The sequence below is a fragment of the Brachycentrus maculatus genome, unplaced genomic scaffold (assembly GCF_059751285.1).
Source record: "Brachycentrus maculatus isolate JH-2025_06_01 unplaced genomic scaffold, ASM5975128v1 h1tg000032l, whole genome shotgun sequence".
Lineage (NCBI taxonomy): Eukaryota > Metazoa > Arthropoda > Insecta > Trichoptera > Brachycentridae > Brachycentrus > Brachycentrus maculatus.
The window spans coordinates 1,752,589-1,774,300 of record NW_028280786.1 but is presented as its reverse complement, the minus strand read 5'-3'; the positions used below and the strand labels follow the sequence as shown (position 1 = coordinate 1,774,300).

The following is a 21,712-nucleotide window of genomic DNA, read 5'->3' as shown; positions in this document are numbered from 1 at the left end:
TAATTCAAAAACCGAAATGTAGTTTCATCGACAATCTATTTTCACCGTATTGTTTGTGAACATGAAACAAAATACATGAGAAATAAACAAAATTTTAAAATAAAGTTTAGGAACTTCAAATTGCAATCTGTCAAAAAAGCTATCATGAGTTCACGACCCGAATCAATAATAAGTAAATTTAATCTCATTACAAAATTTTAATGTGTCCAAAAACTTGTTAAAAAAATCTGGACTATCTCCAGTTACAGGAGTTATTTTCACATTATTTTTTGACATCTCATCAAAGATGAAGAAGAATATGGAAGTCTGGGTATTGACGGAGCTGACGACTGTCATAGGCTGGTTTAAGTGATCACTTTACACACGTGTAACATTATTTTTTGTATTCAAAATTTTGAAACACACTCAAACAATAAAAATAATGTTACACGTGTGTAAAGTGATCACTTAAACCAGCCTATGACGGTCGTCAGCCCCGTAAATGCCGAGACTTCCATATTCTTCTTCATCTTTGATGGGATGTCAAAAAATTATGTAAAATTAATCTCTACTATCGCATTTAAGCGAAAAGATTAAAATTTATGTGTGTACGCAGCCCGAGTGTGTATGTTAACATTTCGCAGCGCGTACCCTGCCTCACACCACAAAAGACAACACTCCGTTATCAACCAATAAAATTAATTTAAATTCGGTCCTTTTCACCGATTCGGGGGTAGTTTAGTCACCCCTACCCCGACGCGACCGCCAAAGACTACGATAAGGGTGGGAAATGCGGGTGGGTGGGGGAGGCGACGGGGGGAGTGGGGATAATTAAAATCCGTTGATTAATATGTAAATGTAATAAGATTACGAGGCGACTGCCACGCCGGCTGTGTGTATGTAATGACGTGCATTGTACGTCGAGGGTTATGGTAATAATCCAGTGTTATGGCAGGATGTGTCGGCCATCTTCGCAACTGCTCTCGGATCTCCAACAAATCGCACTTATGTTTTAAACTAGCTGTACCCGGCCGCGCGTCGCTGTGGCTCAGTCTGGTCAAATCGCAAAGAAATTAAATAGAAATTATACATTTCTAATATTCACGCCTCATTTCGTCCACCTCCGTAGTGTAATGGTCAGCATGCTCGCCTACCGTTCTGGAGGTCCCGGGTTCGATTCCCAGGGGGGTTTAATAAATATAAGTGATTTTTTCACTCTAATATTTATTCAATATTACACTGGACTGGTACCTGAAGTGGAGGGCTGATCACCTTTCCTTCATGTGTAATCGATCGAGATAACACTGCGTTTATATGAAGTAGTGCCCTATGCACCATTGGGATGCGGTAAGGATGCGGTATTATATTATTAATATTCACAACATTTTAGGTGGGTCCAAACCCTTGTTCAAAAATATGGGTTTTTTATTTTTTTCTTATTCGCACCCAATTGTGCATAGGGCACTACATTGTACATTGGCACTACATTCATGAAGGGAAGTGATCACTTCCGCGCTCAGGGTAATATTAAATAAATAAGTACAGTGTAAAATTACTAATACTTATGTTCACCCCTCTGGGAATCGAACCCGGCACCTCCAGCATGGTAGCTCAACAATTGGGAGTTATTTTTACATGTAGACATCTTAACATATGGAATAAGAATATGGAAGTTTGGGTATTTACAGTAAATACCAACACTTTCATATTATTTTTCATCATGTATAAATGTCAAAATCTTTGTTTTTATGTTTAAAAAAATGTTAACATTGATGGTGTTTTTCTACATTAATATTTTGAAATTATAACTAACTAACTAACTAACTAACTAACTAACCATCACGCCGCTTCCCCGCAGGGGTAGGCAGAGGGAATAAAGCGCCACACCACTCTGTCCTTGCAAACATTCTTCGCCTCTTCCACGTTCATGCATCTCCTCATACATACCCGCCGATTGTTACGACTCCTAACCTGACCACTTTCAAGTATTTGGCATACCTGATCGTGCCATGTTTTTCTCGGTCTTCCTCTGCTTCTTTTCCCGCTAACATTTGCTTCATAAATTTGTTTTACCGTTCTTTCCTCACTCATTCGTTCTACATGTCCAAACCATCTCAACACACCTTTCTTAATTTTGTCGATAATGCTTATCTCAGCTTTGCATCCCTTCCTTATTTCACTATTCGCACATCTATCATACATCATTTTGTCACGCATTCTTCTGAGAGATCGCATTTCGACTGCATTCAGTCTACTTTCATCCTTCTTTTGCCAACTCCATGTTTCACTTCCATACATTAGAGTTGGAACCAGGACTCCGTTGTGCACTGCCAGTTTAACTTCCGCTGATGGGCTTTTATTTGCTATAACTGATTTCAGTGCACTTATGCAATTATGAAATTATTATAGCGAAAATGAGAGGAAATTTTTCTCAAAATCCGTTTCACGACGAAATGATTAATTATCATAAGGAATGGTTGATGAGTCAATATGTAATTAATGTAAAAATGGTTAGTGAGTCAGTTCGCTATATAATGACGCGTAAGGTTACGGGGCTACGGGCGAATCCAGTAGTGTGGGTGTTCAGTGGGGTGACTTCGTATCCAGAACTTAAATTATAACTCAGTATCGAACACTGATTTCCAACCTAGTCAATAAAACCCAACTTTGCACACAAATAATAAAACAGCTCGATGACTAACCAACAAGCTTACTCGTCATAGTAATGTTCTAATGTACTAAAATATAAACATACAGACACATCAATTATGATTTATATTATCCACTGACACTTCGTGATGGAATTGCATTTTTAATATATTATTAGATTAAAACCAATATTTTTAGCTTTTCCACTTTATATTATTTATATTTAAAGCATTTACTTTGTGGTCAAACATTTTAATTGATATTAGTAATGTTAGTAAATAACCACTCACCGACTACTTCTGTCTACCGGTTTCGAGACGTACCCGTCTCTTCGTCAGGACATACACTACAATTTAACAATCATGCGAACAACACTACACCACACCCACTTAGTACTATTCACATACACTATCACTACACATGCAAAACATGCAGAGCGAGTTGTTAGTCCCACCATGCTTTTGGGAAAAAAAAAAAAAAAAAAAAAAAAAAAAAAGTTTTTGACCAGCGACCGGGTTTCGTCGTTACCGACATCATCAGACTGGTCTGATGATGTCGGTAACGATGAAACCCGGTCGCTGGTCAAATAAAAATAAACTGAAAAGCTAAAAATATTGGTTTTAATCTAATAATATATTACATCAATTGTGTTCCTAGTAACCTATCATGCACTATTACTAATGAGCCTTATGTTAGGCTTGTCAAAACTGCAGTACAAAATGATGTTTAATTTTTTTACTTCTTCTTCTTCTTCAACCCACCATCCGCACTCCAATGGTGCATAGGGCACTGCATCATATAAATGCAGTGCTATCTTGATCGTTAACACATGAAGGAAAGGTGATCAGCCCTCAGACCAGAACCAGTCCAGCGTTATATTATATAATGATGAGAGTGTTTAAGTATCGATGTCATAAAAGTCAATTCATTACGTATTCAATACGATCAACGAATCAAGTCAAATGTAGTTTTTTACAGTTGACATAGTTATTTTAATTAATTGCAACTTTTGGGGTAAAAATTTAAACAAAACTTTGTTTTGAATTGATATTTGCTTAAAATTTTATTTCAATAAACAAGTTTCATTTCCCCATGTGGTCGATATTTATCCATTTCTTCTTAGAACCTTATCTACACCCAACGGTGCAAAGGGCAATGAATTTAATCTATTTGATTATTTATTTCAGACCCTTATACAGGTGATCAAACTGAGGTAATATTAAAAAAAATATATGTGAAAAATCTTTTTTTTCTTTCGATTAGTGTAGTGGTTTGCACTTTTGCCTGCTATGCTGGAGGTCCCAGATTTGATTCTCAGGGTTATTTTAAGAAAAACTAGAGTTTTTTCACTGTTATATATATTTCATATTTATTTGCCGAAAACTCATTGAAGAGTTATTGAGTATCTTACCTTCATATTATTAACCATCAAATGAACATTAATACAATTTAGTGCTCTGTGCAGCATTGGATATAGACAAGGGTCAGTAGTAGTAGTAGTAAGAGTTTATACAATAAATTTTCCAGAAGAAGAAGACGGCTATCTTTGGTGTTTTAATTAACCATGGAGCCAGTCTTTACAATCTCATATTGTGTAGTTACCCCAGCTCATAAATTTTCCTAATCATGCTTGGAGTTGATCGTCAGACTTAGTAAAGTATGTAGACGAGCTATAAAGTCTGAAAACATTATCTCATTAAAAGTCTAGCCCCTACTTATTATGGGCTTCTTAAAACCCATCTTAGGCCGCTGAACTATCGATCTATTTTCAACCTGTCCATGCATGTAATGGAATCGCCTAAGAGTTTATATTTTTTTCTTACTTTTCCTGGAAAAACACACACCTTTTTCGCCTTATTTTCCTGAGAAAATTTTTCCAACATCAATTTCTTATTTTTGAAAAACTGAATTGCTAATATTATTAAAGTATTATTTGAACAGTGATGACCAATCATTATAAAATGTTATTAAAATGAAAACATTTTTTCTTATAAATTAAACTCATTTTTTTCACTACAAAGAAAAGGGTATGTAGTAGTACTCTGGTAAAAAAAAATTAATGGAGTTTATTGAATGAACAGAAGTCTTTAAAAAACATTAAAAAAATGTATTTCAGAGGAAAATAAAAACATACAAAAGCCTAATCCGAAAAAAATTATACCACACTTATTATAATTTATGATTTTTGAGATTTAATTTGTAAAATTAATTTTTAATTGATTTTTTTAAAACGATTCATTGTCTTTTCAGACGTGACAAGGAGGTGAGTACAATACTTCAAAACGTAGCCGTATTTTGTTTTCAAAATTTTTGTCTTTTAAAAAAATACCATGTAACGTAGTGAAATAAAAAATAATTAAATAACTATCGAGAAACGATGTAAAAATATTAGCTAGCTGATGTTTCCAATGGCAATACTGAATTTAATATACATATATCAGGAATATATCGATTGAGATGTAAATGTCGAGTGAGGATGTCATTAACACGAAACAACTCTACATGCGAACGCTAAAGATTCTAAAATACCCACTCAAATGCTCCCGAGCAAATATTTCTCACGTAAATCAGTAAAAATGCATTCAAATCTGCCGAATGGCGTGGTCCGAAACATAAATTTCAAAACTTTTCAACACGTGTTTATAATGTATTCGGTATGGGATTGACCATTTAGTTAATGTTCTTACTTCACGCTGGCTTTGTTCTTGAAAAGATTAGGAATCAAGATATCCACTCGTTACATATGTGAGATCGTTTTGTTTATGTTAATGCTACCTGATTTCTCGATTCGACCTGCCTTATGCGAAACGTTAGGAATCCTTCACGCAATGTATTTACGCCGTGATTTATATCACTAAAGAGAAGCCAATTTATTGTCTTAGCTCGTTTTAAAGAAAAAAATGGTTACTTGCTTGTAATCAGGTATATAATCTTGCATAGTTTATCATTTATCGTTACATTTGGATGCAATTATAACACATAAAAATAATAATATTCAAACTTTTATCCCCACGATTAAATATGATAGTATACAAAGCTGAAATCCTAGTTCAGTGATTCTGAACCTTTTTAAGTCAGGGAGCACTTTTGATAATAAGGACAATTCGCGGTACACAAAAACTTATAAAATTTTATTTACAAAAAAACTGATTATTATATTACAAACATGTTAAAAATAACATTATTTAAAAAAACATAAAAACATAAGTACTTCCAACATTTTGAGTGTGTCAAAATACTTGTTCACAAAATTTGGATTATCTCCAATTACAGGAGTTATTTTCATATTATTTTTTGACATCACATCAAAGATGAAGAAGAATATGAAAGTCTGGGCATTTAGTTAGCCCCGTAAATGCCCAGACTTCGATATCTCCCTCATCTTTGATTAGATGTCAAAAATAATAACTATTTCCAATGAAACTTTTTGCGGCGAAAATGATTTAATGTGACACCTGAGTTTGTCGGCTTTTACAAATTTCAGTGATGCTTGGTCTAACATTTGATATAGCTACTGTCTTTTCTTCATTCAAATTGCTAGGCCAAGGTTCACAAAACCTTTCAATGAACCTAACATTGACGGAGGAACGTCTGTACAAATTCCTACACATAATTACCATGATATTTTCAATTATTCTAAGTATGATAATATAGAATCAAAGATATCTTGACCGCTGTTGTGAGGTGAGAGCACACAACTTCCCTTTATAAGGGTGTTGTCATCTAGCCATTATATTTGCAACTCAAATCGCACAGTAAATGAGCAAACATAAAATTTTGGTTTTCTTAATTTCGCGACATCTTTCGACATCGCGGTTAAGAACCTCTGCCCTAAGTAGTGATTATTTTGGATACAAACATATACTACAATATGATTTACAATTATTATTATACAATAAAGTATAATAATCCATGATATAATCTAAGTCCATAGTAAAAGAAGGAAAAAAACAATCAAGCTAATCGTTAAAATTAATGATGCTGCAAATGTTAAATGTATATGTCGCACTAAATTATTTTTTTGTTCATAAAAGCCATAGAGCTTTAATTTTGAGCCAGCACGATAATTAATTCAAATCGCCGAACTCCGTGAAAATTTGTGCATATTGAATAAATGAAAAATAATGCTTTTATCGTAATATTCAAAACAAAAATCTATTTTACATAAAATGTTACATACTTAAAAGAAAACTTAAAATAAAAAGTGATTAGTTGAAATTTTTTACCATCGGTTTTTTACAGATTTTCATATTAAACAAAGTATAGTGATCACTTTTTCATTTAGTAGGTAAATAGGCATTTAATTGTTAAGTAAATAAATAAGTTTTAATGAAAAATAAGTATTGAAAAATTAATGTGTTTTTTTTTTTATTTTGAAAACAGTTTTTTTGTCCTTGAAGACAATAAAATTTAATTACTACTGATTTACACATATTTTCAAAAAAAAAATGTGTAGTGTCTGACGAGTAGGGTGAAACTTAAATTATTTTTTATGTACCTACCGTATGCAACATTTATAAGGTCTCACCGTGTAAAAAATATAATATTTCACATACTTACTGTATTGTATAATATTCATCAAAGATATGTTGTTAGTGATCAAAGGATTATCAAATGGAGAATGGAATAGTGATGAGATGGATATATGTAGAGCCAGCGATCAATGAGGGCGATTTGTTTAAAAAATAAATCGAGAAATTTACTTTTAAGACTTTTTGTACAGAATATATGTGCATATAAGGACTTGTTACTATAAAATCTTCTGATAAATCAAAATCAGCCTTGGGATAGTGGTCAAACTTGTTACCTTATCCTTTAAAAATAAGAAGGCAAAAAGAGATTACATGTGCGATAATTTAATAAATTGCCATATGAATAAGGTATTAATTACAATACTGTAAATTGGTGTTGGAAAAGATCGATTAGAAAGAAAAGGATCTGTTAAGTAGATGAATTATACTGGTATTGCTGCTCTTTTGCAAGTTAAACTGTTCGATGATCCTCAAAACGATTATTTAATACGAGTATGGGCTCATTGCTACGCTATTAGCTGGTTTTCTACTAAATATATGTAAAAGCTCTGTCACCATACTATCGGTGGGTTAATCTGCGTTGGGTGAGGGAGTTCTTTTATGAGAACAGTTGCCCCACAAAATCTCTTATTATTTCAGTCACAAGATACTGAATATTGTCAATAAGTAGGCAACATTGATGCAGACAACACTTTGGTTCCTTCGGCAAGTTCCAATTTCAGAATCCATTGAGGGTGAGTGCATTTAAATGAAGTGTTTCGTTGATTATCAAGAAGCTCGTATTACTCCGAATTATACTACCAGATATATGATGAATTTTGAGATTTATTATTACGATTTTTTGTATTTTATACAACACCAATTCAATTTTAAGGCAGTAAATTTAAAAGAATGTTATTTTCGACTAGTTGTTAGCCCAAGTTTATATTATTTTTTGACATCTCAACAAAGATGAAGAAGAATATGAAAGTCTAAGCATTTACGGACATTTATTTAAAGCATTTGGACACACTCAATACTATATGTCAGACCAAGTTTGCATATGAAAATATTATTAATATTATTTTCAAGGGTTCTTACGGGTCAGGAAACAAAATGATAATAAATATGAAAAATAAAGTAATTTTGAACCTTTAATAACAATTCTTCTTATAAATTTCTACTTGAATTTATTAAAGTACATATGACTAAATTTAAATTTGTTTCTATTTTAATAATTATGAACTGCATTTTTCATAATACTCGTAGTTTCGGAGATTTGAAACAATATCATACATGTAAATAATTTAGCGAAAAATGGCGCTTTATAAATTTACGACCAAATTAAAAAATTAATATTATATTATACCTTATAATCATCTATTTTTCTGCATTTACATACATACGTGAATCTCATTTTTTTGTATATATTTTAAATTTTCCGAGGCAAGATAGATTTATAATGTAATCATGAATGGTAATTATTTAATGTAGTTGTTTAAATGATATATTATTAAGTTTGATGCGGTTGAGAGAATTTTAAATTAAAATAATTTATTTTGAGAGAATCTCCATGTAGAACAGCGCAGATTACAGAAGTATGTAACGTGCTATGGTGAACTAATTACGTCTCTACTTTATACAAAAAATAGTACAAAAATTATGATCATTCATTATTCAAATTAGATTTGAGATTGTTTTGAACCTTTGTAACATTTAGGTATTACATTGAAAATGGCGGATAGCTGCCAATGTATAGTCTGTATATATGTTAATATATCTATACATCAATAGTTAAGTACGTTTCGCCAGTATAGATGGGAAACTTGGTTCGATTCCCGGTGGAGATAACTTTAAAATTAATCTGTTTTTCAATCATATAAACTGGCGACTGAAACTTGAGAAAAAATAGGTTAAAAAATGTAATTTAACATTGAGATTTAACTACTCTGACCACTTCCATAGTGAAGTGGTTAGCGCATTTGGCTACCCGTAGATTCCGGGTTAAAACTCAGAAGGGTCAAAATAAATAGTACTTTTTCAAAAAAAAAAAGTAAATTTTTTCACTCTAATATTTATACAATATTACTTTGAACTGGTAAGTGACACGAAGGACTGACCATCTTGTCTACACATAATTAACAATCATTGTATCATTACGTCATATTTATTCAATGTTCCATGCACTATTGGGTTCGAATAAGGGTTACAAGAAATGTTGACTTCGTTTTCTGTGGGTTTGGTTTCTAATAAGATATTGTAGAATTATAAATTTCATAGAACTCTTCACGTATATAATTTTTTGCCTAATACGAGTAGTATACTTATTCGTGGTTATTTGATCGGGTTTAGCGTTAAGTTGGGTTCCAGGAGAGCAGCATTTTAGGGGAAAATAGGAAACGAAACGATCGCGTACATAACACAGAGGTTAGCCCGAGTCCAGAGAACGGCTAGTAGACAATTAGTACGTCAAGGCGTCTGCGCCGATGATAATTACACGCCTTATAATTTATAGCGTCTAAAGCGGTAATTACTTAGAAGTATGTGTGTGTACAGCCCATGTCCGCCCGACACAAGACCCGAATAAAGAACAACAATTAATTCGGAATAATAAAACGAAAATTTTGTAAGAATGAAAAAAAGCGTCCATCATTATTCCGCTAGTGATGTATTGTAAGAAATTACACGATACACCGCCGATCGTCATTAAAACAGATCGATAAATCCTAATCGATATTCTGTGGCGATTATAATTATGGTCCTGATGACTCGATCGTGCGCATCCGCCGGGTTGAATGAGGGGTGTTCTTCTATAATGTTTTAATATATTTAAATCTCCAAGTCCGCTCATGTGATTAGGTGCGTTGATTAATGACACCCATTTTTATGGAAAGGCCCGTTTAATCAACGGCCGTAATTTATCTCAGTCCAGTGTCCTCTTTTTCATAAAAATTACAGCGTGTAACCGTTTTATTGTGCAGTCAATGTGCCGATCTATCAGAACAAAATATACACATTGTATTAATTTATACTCTTACGAAGCGGGTTCTAGAGCAACTGTGGGAACGTAATCTAATAAGCCATCGATAGCCACTTACTGATACTTTATGAACTCTAATTATTACTTACATCACATTAGAAACGGAGTGTCGCTCTGCACACATCAAAGAAAAATTTAAATAGATCGCAAATGTACTTATATTTCTTTTAAGGTGTAAAATGTTATGTTCGAAGTTATATTTAATGTGTTTTACTCGGTTAGCACCATTTTTTCTTAAAATATATTATGACACGTGTAAAGATGCATTCCGCATAATTTTTTAAATGATGTAGATCGTACCAAAACACAATAGAATTTTAAGAATAGCGGTACTCACCAAGTACAAATAATATTAAAAATAAAAAGAAATTACGACTGCCGAATCGATTCATGAAGTCATTTTTAATGTTAATTGAATATGGTAACTTACTTTTATGTGAACAATTTAATTTAATTTTTATAAATCCATTACAGTAAACCTTTCATCAATGTATAAAAAAAATACACATTTGATAAATATAAACAGTTAAAATACAATTATTCGAGAGTATTTTACATGTTTTATTTTCATCACAATAATCTATTTATACAGATATAAATTGTGTAACATTTTTACAAAATGCATAATTTACAAAAATGATTATTTTATACCACAAGATGTAATGATATTATAATCAAGGTAAAGATATCCTTTGTAAAAAAAATAGCGCAATTTATGGTTTCAACGTTTCGAAAAAGAATAAATAAATTCACAACTTTGTACCTAAAACATTTAAACTTGTTTTTAAAACAAACCTACCAAATTTAATTGTGATTCATTATATAATGAAATTTATAGGGCACAATGCTGCCGTTATTAATAATATACCTGCTAAATCAAATGGTAGGTATGAGATTTAGTGAACACGATTTTCTCGTGATCTTTTGTATTTATTTAAGATCCAGATTCACAATTTAATTAGAGGTTTGCATTAGCTTGCAATAAACAATTTAATCGATAGTAACAATTATTGTTTTACTTACAATCCTCTTGAATTCATAATATATGTTCCCACAATTTCAATCATGTGGATAATTATTTGCAAATTCTTCAGTACCTACATACCAGACTCAGATTCAAACCATATATGTATATCTATAAACATATATGTAGTATCTTTACATATATGCGTGCGTAGCCGTAATGCATCACCTTTACTGACATTATCAGATGAACAAAGATTTACTGCTTTTCACGAATATCTGCTTAATAAACTAAATATAAATATCATTTGCATTTATTTATGATTGATATTGGTCAGTCGCTTTGTACTTTGAAATTTCATATTTTACATGCAGCCAACTTTATTTTTTAATGGTGATAATCTAAGAGTGCTTTTACCAAATTTGTAAGGAATTTAATTTTCTTCAAATTTTACTTTCCGTTTTTTTTTTCATCCATATTTTTAAGTAAACGGGCAGAAGGAAGTTCATAATTTCATTTTCATACTATTCAGCTATTTTTTTTCTAATTTAGTAAGTATATTTACTGTCTTTTGATATCTTTTTTATAAGAATAAAGGAAAAGGATTTAAAAAATTGCTAAAAATCAAATTAATTAACGAGTGTGATAATTTTTGAGTTTTGTACTGACATTTCTTGGTGAAACTACATATGTTATATTAACATTTTTCGTACTTTTATTTGACCAGTCAATGAGTTTCGTCGTTATTAACATCAACCGACAGATGAGACAGTGAACAAAATTTTATGTGAAATACAAAAATAGGCAGTGCTTAAAAGCCATTATTTAATATAGTTTTTCAGACAAAAGTGATTTACTATAAATTGGGTCAATTTATTTACCCTCGATTTTTTTTTAATTTTATAAAATACGTTATTATTTTTAAAAAACGTTTACGGTATTTGAAGTGATGATGAATGCATTGAAACACGTCTCCCAACAGATTTTAAGAAATAGTAGTATTTACCAAGTAAAACATAAAATAAAATAGATTTTTAAATTGACTTATTCCGACTTAGGACGTACGTTTTACCTTCTCAACAACAACAATAACCGAAACAATCAGAACCGTATTTAGAAAATAAATATTTTAATCCAAATTACTTTTACCGCTTGCATTTTTGATCGTGACAAGCGCTTTTTCACGAACGATTCATTATCCACTTTTATGCAATAGCTAAAGTAGGAGGTTCTACTAAACACGGAAATCTAGTTTGCACCCTTTTTTAATGTAGCTCGTTTGTAGTAAAAAAAGGTGGTGAATAGTTAATTACCTCTAGAAAAGAACGCATAGTAGTAATCGCTACTAATTATTGTACGTTTACAAGTTGTACGTAATACATTAATGATGTGTTTATTGATTTTAATACATCGCATGAGTGCATTAGTACTTAGTAAAGGTTTTCGTAACGTAAGAGGGTAGTAACCTTCATTTATACATAAAACAATACTTGAGAATTTATTCAGTCAAAATAAAATTTAGTTCTGAAGATAGATATAGGTATAGTATTATCTTTTATCTTTTACCTTTTTTTATATTTTATCAAATTTGCATTGATGAAATTTGAAATACCGTTTTACAATGGCCTTACATTGCAAAACAAAAGCTACAATGAAACCTAATGAATAAATCATATTTATTTCAATTAATACTATTAAATAATAATATAAAAATAAAACCGTTTATCAAGCAAACAAGAACATAAAAAAAAACAAAATTGGAAACATAATAAACACACAACACAAATATTTCACTAAAATTTTGTCAGCTCTTCGCGGCCATTCAAGAATGTATTTAAGCGGAGGGCTAATCACCTAGCATGTGTAAACGATCAAGATAACACTGCGTTTATATAACGCAGTGCCCTATGCACCATTGGGGCGCGGATAAGGATTTTATTATTATTATTATTATAAAAATGTATAATAAAAAAACCGATTAAATTATTTCACAATAAGTCAAGAAAAAATATTCATATCCGCGGTTAAACTAAAAACTATAAAATACGTATGAAAATTAAAGCTAAAACGTATTATTTCAATTTAAATATGTATGATATTTTCATCCTATATGTCATTTTTTAATTCACTGCTGTGTTCAGATAAGCTTTATCACATTTCAAAACGTGATTTTTCATATGATTGAAGTTTCACTTATTATTTTTCTTACTTATGATGCACAAAGCTCATATTTTGCAAGAGAATTATTATTTTATCTAAGCAGCTTTTTGTAAAGATTGAGTAGGGTGGTGAATGTTTTACTCATGATAACTCTTCCGCATCTGCTTTAGAGATGGAAAAACCATAGAAAACTCAACAGGAGAAGATGGAATGTCTACTTTGTAACGCAATGCCACACCTTCCGTGCTATTTCTAAAGTGGTCGGTATTTTGAGTTGGGGTGACTGTGTTATCACTCTTTCAACAATTGTTGAACTTAAAATCTCAGAGACATAAACCACGAAATCACAACATACGACATCATATTTATATTAATTTTAGTTTTTAAAAGAAAAACCCGTAAGCCCCCAGTCCAATTGAAAATAAAATCTTTCTTGAATTCATTTTGTAATTGGCAATGTTAAAAATAGTGTTATTCATGAAATTATTTGTATTTCATTTAAAATTTCGTACGTGTTATGAAGGGTTGAAAATTGTATTGTATACGACAATGTCTGTGACAAGATAGAAGCGTATAATTTGTATCGTTTCCCGGCTGCAAAAATATATACAGAAAATGGTTGAAAATTCAATATCTCTGTGTCAACGATTAATGAGCCGTCCAAACGAATACGTCCATTGCGCATCCACACGTTAAATCAGCTAGAATCGATGCAACTGACGTTGGTTAACGTAAGCCTTAATAAGATTTAAACTCGGGACGACCCAGAGATGACGATGAGAGATGCTGGCAGTAAATCAAGCGGACATCGCTCGTCCGCCGGACTAAACCACCCCTTTAATATACGGATAAGGCTGTTAAGGGTGGCGCGCCGGAGTGCGGGCGTGATGGTAGGGGTGAATGGGTGCAAATCGCTATATTGCCATCGAACCATGGAAATTCTTCAAATCGCAATCAACCATAAAAGCATCAAGTACAGTTGTTAAATAAAATCTTTTAAAAAATAATAGTGAAACACTTACAAAAATTCTCGTTAATCATAACATTAATACTGTGACAAAAATTGGAGCATTATTCAGCAAGCCATGACGTTATTTTTCATCTTTTAATAATATTTTTTTAGGAAAAAATATATAATTGCACTAAGTATTAATAAAATTATATATTTTTTTAGTAAAAAATATATAATTTTATTAATACTAAGCAATTGCAATATAGTAAAATGCAATATATATTGTAAAATCATGATTTATTAAATAATACCTTTTCAGGTGAAAACCTACCTTAATACATTAAAGCTTGAAACTGAAAATGAAACGAAAAGCTTATTTATAAATGTAATAGACTGAAAGCTCAGTATTATACTTCATTATATAATGTTGTCATTAAAAAAATATTTTTTAATTAAAAAAATAAAACATTTCATCTACATGGATTTTTTTTTAAATATGGAAAAGTAAATGCTTTAAAACGATATCTAATAATTGCATCTTCAATTTTTTAATGTTCCATGTTAAAAAACTGGCATTAAAAATTATTAAAATAGAAAAAATACAGATATAAATCCAGTAACAACAATGAACATCGATCATTTTTAGTTACCGAGTGAAATAACTATTTTAAGCTCTGAATTGTTTTTACGAAATATATTGAATAAATATCACTTTTCCAAGTTAATTTAAAAAAATCTCATTTTACAAAAGAAAGTTAGGTTATAATCTTTCAAATTAATTTATTCCAAAAAGGGCTTGGTAAATAAATTAATTTAAATTTCAACACAGTTAAGCGGTGGAAGGTAATTTATCATTCGGAGCGTTACAAATAATTATTGGTAACTGTAACTGTGCCCTATCTGCCTCTTTATTTACATACATCTAAATAAGAAATTAATGGTCGTGGGTAGTAAATTTCAAAATCAAATCAACATACCTTTTACTTGGAACTTTAATAACTGGCTTTATGAAAATATTTACACATTACTTAAGAAAATAGAAATCCCGCATTAAACTTAAATTCATGCTTTAAAGTATTTATTTATTTAACGTGGAATAACATGATATTTAAATACAAAAATTACACACTTTTATAAGACCACTTTTTAAATTTATCAATGTCAACCCGACTTATTTTAACGACAATTAATATTCTCATCAACAGGTAAAAATACAAAAAAAAATAACAGTATTTTTTACAAAAAAGGATTACATTGCATTTTTAAAATTAAACGAAACTCTTATTAAAGTGGTTATTTTGTAAGATTTGTGTTTCTAATAATTTCTTTAAAACGTTTTTTACGTTTTCATACATATTTTACAATAAATAAACAAATTATTTAGAAAAAATATAAAGTTGTCAAGATCTTGTCGGTAGGTACTTGCCAATATCAACATATTTTTTTATTTTAAAAACCTTTTATAATTTATATTAAATAATAATTTGTTTAACTGGATTAATTTCATTATTTCCATTTTTAAATATGAAATTATATTTGGAGGGTTATTTGGGAAATTTACCAAATAAATTTGTAATCAAAATAATAAAAATGCAGACCAAAAAGAAAGTATGCAATAAATGAAATATTCAAAAGAAGGAATTCCTGAAATTGGCGAATGCTAGTTTTGTGTTGAAAATAATTGAAATAATCCAAAAAATACACAAGGTATAGAGCTTCGTCATGCTTGAAATATTTCATGAAAATGTAAATTAATTGAATCTATAGTTTGTAGATTTCTGAATAACGTCGTGTGTATATTTTCGTACCACCCCGCCGTTGTTTCACCCTGCAGACACCCCCGGGGGTGGGGGTAGGGGTCGATTTTCCACATTTGTGCCCATTATTTCAGTGAACGGAAAAAAATCGCTAAAAAACTGCATCAAACATGCACACACACATACAAGAGCGCACTAACGCACGGCCCCCAATACACCAAAATATTTATACTGACACGCGCATACATTCTCCGCCTTACAAAAATCATACAAACATGATTCCAAAGGATGTTTCGCTTTAAACCATATGAAAATCACTTTTTTTCAAAGAACTGAATAACTAACTGAAACTCATCTCTAATATCTGATATAACTAATCGATATCACGATTAAGGCATTTGTGTAAAAATTATTAATTTTTAATTCCATAAGAATACTCATTTTATACATACAATTTATTCATACATTTCTATAAAACGGTGAAAACATTAATTTTTTAATTTTATTTGTTTTTTTTGTCTGAAAATATTTTTACTGTCTAGAAAAAGAACATTTAATAAAAATTACGACTGAAATTGTTTTAATAATTGACATTGTTTAAAAAACGGTATTTTTATTCCTATAATTAAATCAAACTCGATTATTCTGGACAGCACACACTAAATCTTCCCTTTTAAACGTCGTTTCACATTCAAGTTGGCTCATCTGTGTAACAGTAAGATTAAAGTAAGATATTAACGTGTCACATAGAGATATAAATATCTACACATGTAATAACATTTGATTGCTACACTGTTTAAAAACGAAGAAGAAGGTGTATACAAAAACAATAATTTATTGACATATTAAAAAGAAGCGTGAATCAAGAATGAAACATGTAATTAAGTAGCCAGGATATGAGGATGAGATGAAACCAAACTTCAACACGCCTATGACTTGTGGTTAGGAGCTTGATATGTTATTATCGTTATTTAAATTATTTTAGAATATTCATAGAAACTGTAACAAAATGGATAATCTTAATGTGCTAATATGGATGAATTTTACATCACAATACCAATTTTTAATTAAATTTTTACTTGGTAAATACAACTTTTTCATAAAATCAATTGTGACACGTGTTTCACCGTACAGTGCTTAAAAATGATGAAGAATACATCGAAACACGTGTCACAATAGATTTTTAAGAAATATTATAATTTTAATTAAAAATTAATAAATATTACCACAAAGTGCCGAATTAATTATTAAGTTTTTTTTTTGACATTTCGAATTTGTTTAGCACCACTAATAAAACTATATTATTTTTGCCTCACATCATATTGTTCAAAATCTGAAAAAATAAGTTATACGAGTATATAATCTAAACACGTGACGGAAACAAGAAATCGTACAGAAGGGAAAATAATGTGACCAGTCACCTTTTTTTCAAATCTGTGTTTTACTTCAAAATATCAGGAAAAATTTCCTTCATCACTTTACACTTCAAGATGGCTACATGGCTGATATACTTTTATCACTATACATTTAAAGGCTGATGGCTGATATACTTTTATCAATATACATTTAAAGGCTGATGGTACATCGTTGAAAGTTTTACATCATTGTTTTATGATAATTTAAAGCGATCACCCTTTATTCTACTATATGTGGGCGCACACGAACAAATCCATCCGGTATCGCTAAAAAGTATAAAAGAATCGCCGATAGGATAGCGCCATCCTCGGGGCGGCGGGGGGCGGTGGCAGCGGAAGGGGTGGTTCCTACCCCCTGCTGGCGCCCCTCTTCTCAACCCCTCGGACGATCTAGTGTGCCGCGGGGGCGAGAGGATATCCGAATTGCAATTCTACTCATGTGTCTGTCAAACTGTTTCAAATCCGCGAAATTAAACGTGAAATGCAAATTTTGTAAGCAATCTTATAAAATAATACAAATTTCAGATAAACATGCCTAATGTAACACTTTATAAATTAAAAAAAATGCATTCTGTACAAAAAGGATGAAATCAAATCTTAAATTCATTGAAAAATATCAATATTAAAATCTTATAATGAAAAAAACTATATTTGGAAATAGTAAATTTGCATATAGTTAAAAATTAAATACTGATAAAAGTAAAGTTATGGAAAATAATATAAAAATTGATGTATAGGATCCCTTAAAATAAAAGTAAAATAATATGTTAATATTATTAAATTCGTAAATAATCAATTAGTTTCAATTGTATTCAGAAGATATTGACATTCCCTTATTTCAAAATAAGCGCTGAATAACAAATTACAATATTATTATATTGATAATACAAAATACGCACTTACTTATAATACTTTTCTGTTTTACCCAAAAAAGGTATTTTATTAGTCCTTGTAAATTCAAAATCTTCGATAATTAATAAGCGTTATCATAAAAGTTCCATCAATAAACTATTTAAATAAAATATTGTATCTCTGCAAGAGAATTTATAATAAATTGATGCAAAAAGAGAGCAGATTTTTTTTTCTTTTGTGACTTCAAAATATATTTTTCACTTGGAAAAACACAAATTATTATGAAGATCAGAGAAATAGTGAGCATATTACTTGTTAATTTCATTTTATTTATTTTTAATAAAAAAACCTTCAAAGGTTTAGTAAATCTTTTTTTAATGCTTTATTTAACCCTCTTCGTGATTATGGCAATTATATTTAGAAGATAGAAATAATAAATTAATGTTATTTAATTAGATTTTCAAAGCTTTGAGTGTTGGCAGGGACATTTCTCTTTATACTTTATACGAACAACGAGATTGATGTTACCTGTATATGGCGTAACAGATAGGGAGTAAAAAATACAACCAGACGTTTGAAAAAAGTTTAAAAAAGATATCATGAAAGCGACAAACATAGCAAAGGGGAGGTTTTTTTTAATTTCATTGATTTTCACGAATGTCATGTGCCTGCCCATTTAAATGATGTAATTATTTATTCTAAACTATGCAAATATTTTATTTGAGCTTTTGGCTATCAAATATTGTTAGTAGTTTTCCCACATGTGACACTTAAATATCAATTACTTTAATTATTATATTTGGCCAATTTAACAGGACGATTTTCAAAATATTGTTTTAAAGAGGCTTTTAGTTTTTTTTAGTATTGTATTTTCATATTTACAGTATCTTCTCTTCTTTCAGTCATCAAATATTATATACCCTTACTATTACTTTGGTTTACTTACTACCTTTCTTCATTCTAGAGTAGGATTATTGAACTTTAGAAATCAGACCTAAAAAGAACCACGTTTTTACGTACCTACAACTCAACACGTGTCTTAACGTCTGAAAAAATATTTTAATAGCATTGAAATATTTTTCTAGTTAATTGAATTACTTAATAAAGTACATTTCTCAGAAAAATAATTGAAAACTTTTTAAAACTAGAATGATGTCGTTATAACGCTAAATGAATGAAAAACTTTAATAAAAAATCTTTAGCCTCAGTATTAATTTAAAGGGGAAAAAACCTCGGAGTAATGAAGCCATGCAATAATTTAATTGATAAAAAATGACCAATAGAAAAGCGTATTGAATTGACTGTAACGATGCAGGGTTGGGAGTGGATGCGAAAGGGAGGGGGTGGAAATAAATTAAAAATATAATACAATCAGATTAACCGCTAATACATGAATAATTTCAGGGGAATTGAAAAATGTCGACAGTGCATATTGGCAAAATTTTATTTAGCTGCGGTTACCGAAATCAATAATGTTCAAATATCTTTCGTGTTTTTAAAACAAATATAAAATCAATACGTTCGATGAATGAGTACGATATGTAATATCGTAAACTAACTAACCAACCATCACGCCGCTTCCCCGCAGGGGTAGGCATAGAGAATAGAACGCCACACCACTGTTTTTGCAAAGATTCTTCGCCTCTTCCACGTTCATGCATCTCCTCATACATACCCGTCGATTGTTTCGACTCCTAACCTGACTACATTCAGGTATTTAGGATACCTGATCGTGACAAGTTTTTCTCGGTCTTCCTCTGCTCATTTTTCCAATTACATTCACCTCATAAATTCGTTTTACCGTTCTTTCCTCACTCATTCGTTATACATGTCCAAACCATCTCAACACACCTTTCTTAATTTTATCAACAATTCTTGTCTCAGCTTTGCATTCCTTCCTTATTTCTCTATTCAAACATCTATCATACATCGTTTTGTCGCACATTCTTCTGAGTGATCGCATTTTAACTGCATCCAATCTATTTTCATCCTTCTTTTGCCAACTTGGCATGTAATATCGTAATAAACGATAATACGACACGTTTATCTTATGACTTCTAAAACGACTTTTTGTTATAAGATATTCTATTAACACCACTTTTAAAGAATATTTATCTCTCCCCTGTTCACGTTCAAGGTTTGCATAGGGTACCACATTTGAAAGACACGGTGTTCACTCAATCTTCAATTATTTGAAGACAGGGTGATCAGTCTTGCGGTCTTTTGGATCTACGATCGGAATACATTTGAAGCAAGTGAAGGAAGTAATCGAAAGATTTCTGCTACATTGGAAAGGCAAAGAAGAAAGAATTTTAGGTACATTACATATGAGAGGAAAAGGAGACTATAAAAATTAGGCATGGAACACGGGGTAGCTAATTCGTATTAGCCTGTGGAAGCTACCCTTAATATGAAATAGTCTCTTTTAGGTATTTTAAGTTTTTTTTTATTTCTATTGACCCTACTCAATATTGCATAAGGCACTGAATCAAAAGGGTGTAATTCTTAGTAGTTAAATATATAAAAGCAGGCTCATCAGTCCTGCGCTTCAGGTATCAGCTCACGGCGGTACTAAATTAATAAAAGAATGAAAAATTATAAATATTTATTTTGACCCCTTATGGGAATCGAACCCAGGACTTCCAGTACGGTAGTCAAACATGATAACCTCTTCACTGCGGAGGTAGGTTTTATTTAATAAATACAGGTCTGTAAATTGAGACAAGACTTTTGGTTGTATAATCCTTTCAACACAACAACAAAATAAAACTACCATTATATTAAAAGACTTACATATCGACGCATTATTTTTATCAAAAATTTTTTTGGTAAAACGAAAAATATACCTTTATGTTTAATTATTTATAAACGATCTTTTACCAATCATTATTAGAGAAAATCTAAACGATCTGTATAAAAAATATAATGCTATTGGTAGAATTTAAAGTACTTAATTATTTTTATTTTTTTAAGTACATCTTTTATCGGTTTTGAGTAATGTTGCATCGTCTATCATAAGGGTAGGCGATAAAATCTGTTACGCAAATCGATATATCACACTCAAGAAGAAGTGTTAAAACACACGGCGTATTAACCCGGAAAAAAACGCTTCCAGCATCTTAACAGCCGTGAAAAACCTATAAAGTTTAATCAAAAACATTACATTCAATTTAAAAATGATCTTGGTATTAATATTTTTACTCTACCTATTAATTCAGTACGTCAGAAATTAATTTCGTACATCCGTTTGGCGATTGCATACTGTTTATGTTAATTATTTTGTACAAGAAGGTGTAAAACTCTCTATAATCTCGAAACGTAATCAATTTCCCTCATTCGTAATGGATTTACGATGAATAATTTATATTAGAAGTGCCTTCAGTAATAATCTACATCAGCACAATTAACAATCTAAGTATCAATTATGATTATT

The 21,712-nt window shown here is 30.7% G+C and overlaps 1 protein-coding gene across 5 annotated transcripts in view; it reads right to left on the bottom strand.

Moving 5' to 3' along the window:
* The window catches only part of pdm3 (POU-domain protein pdm3), a 153,717-nt gene that overhangs the window by 67,567 nt on the left and 64,438 nt on the right, over positions 1–21,712 (bottom strand). The window lies entirely within an intron of this gene.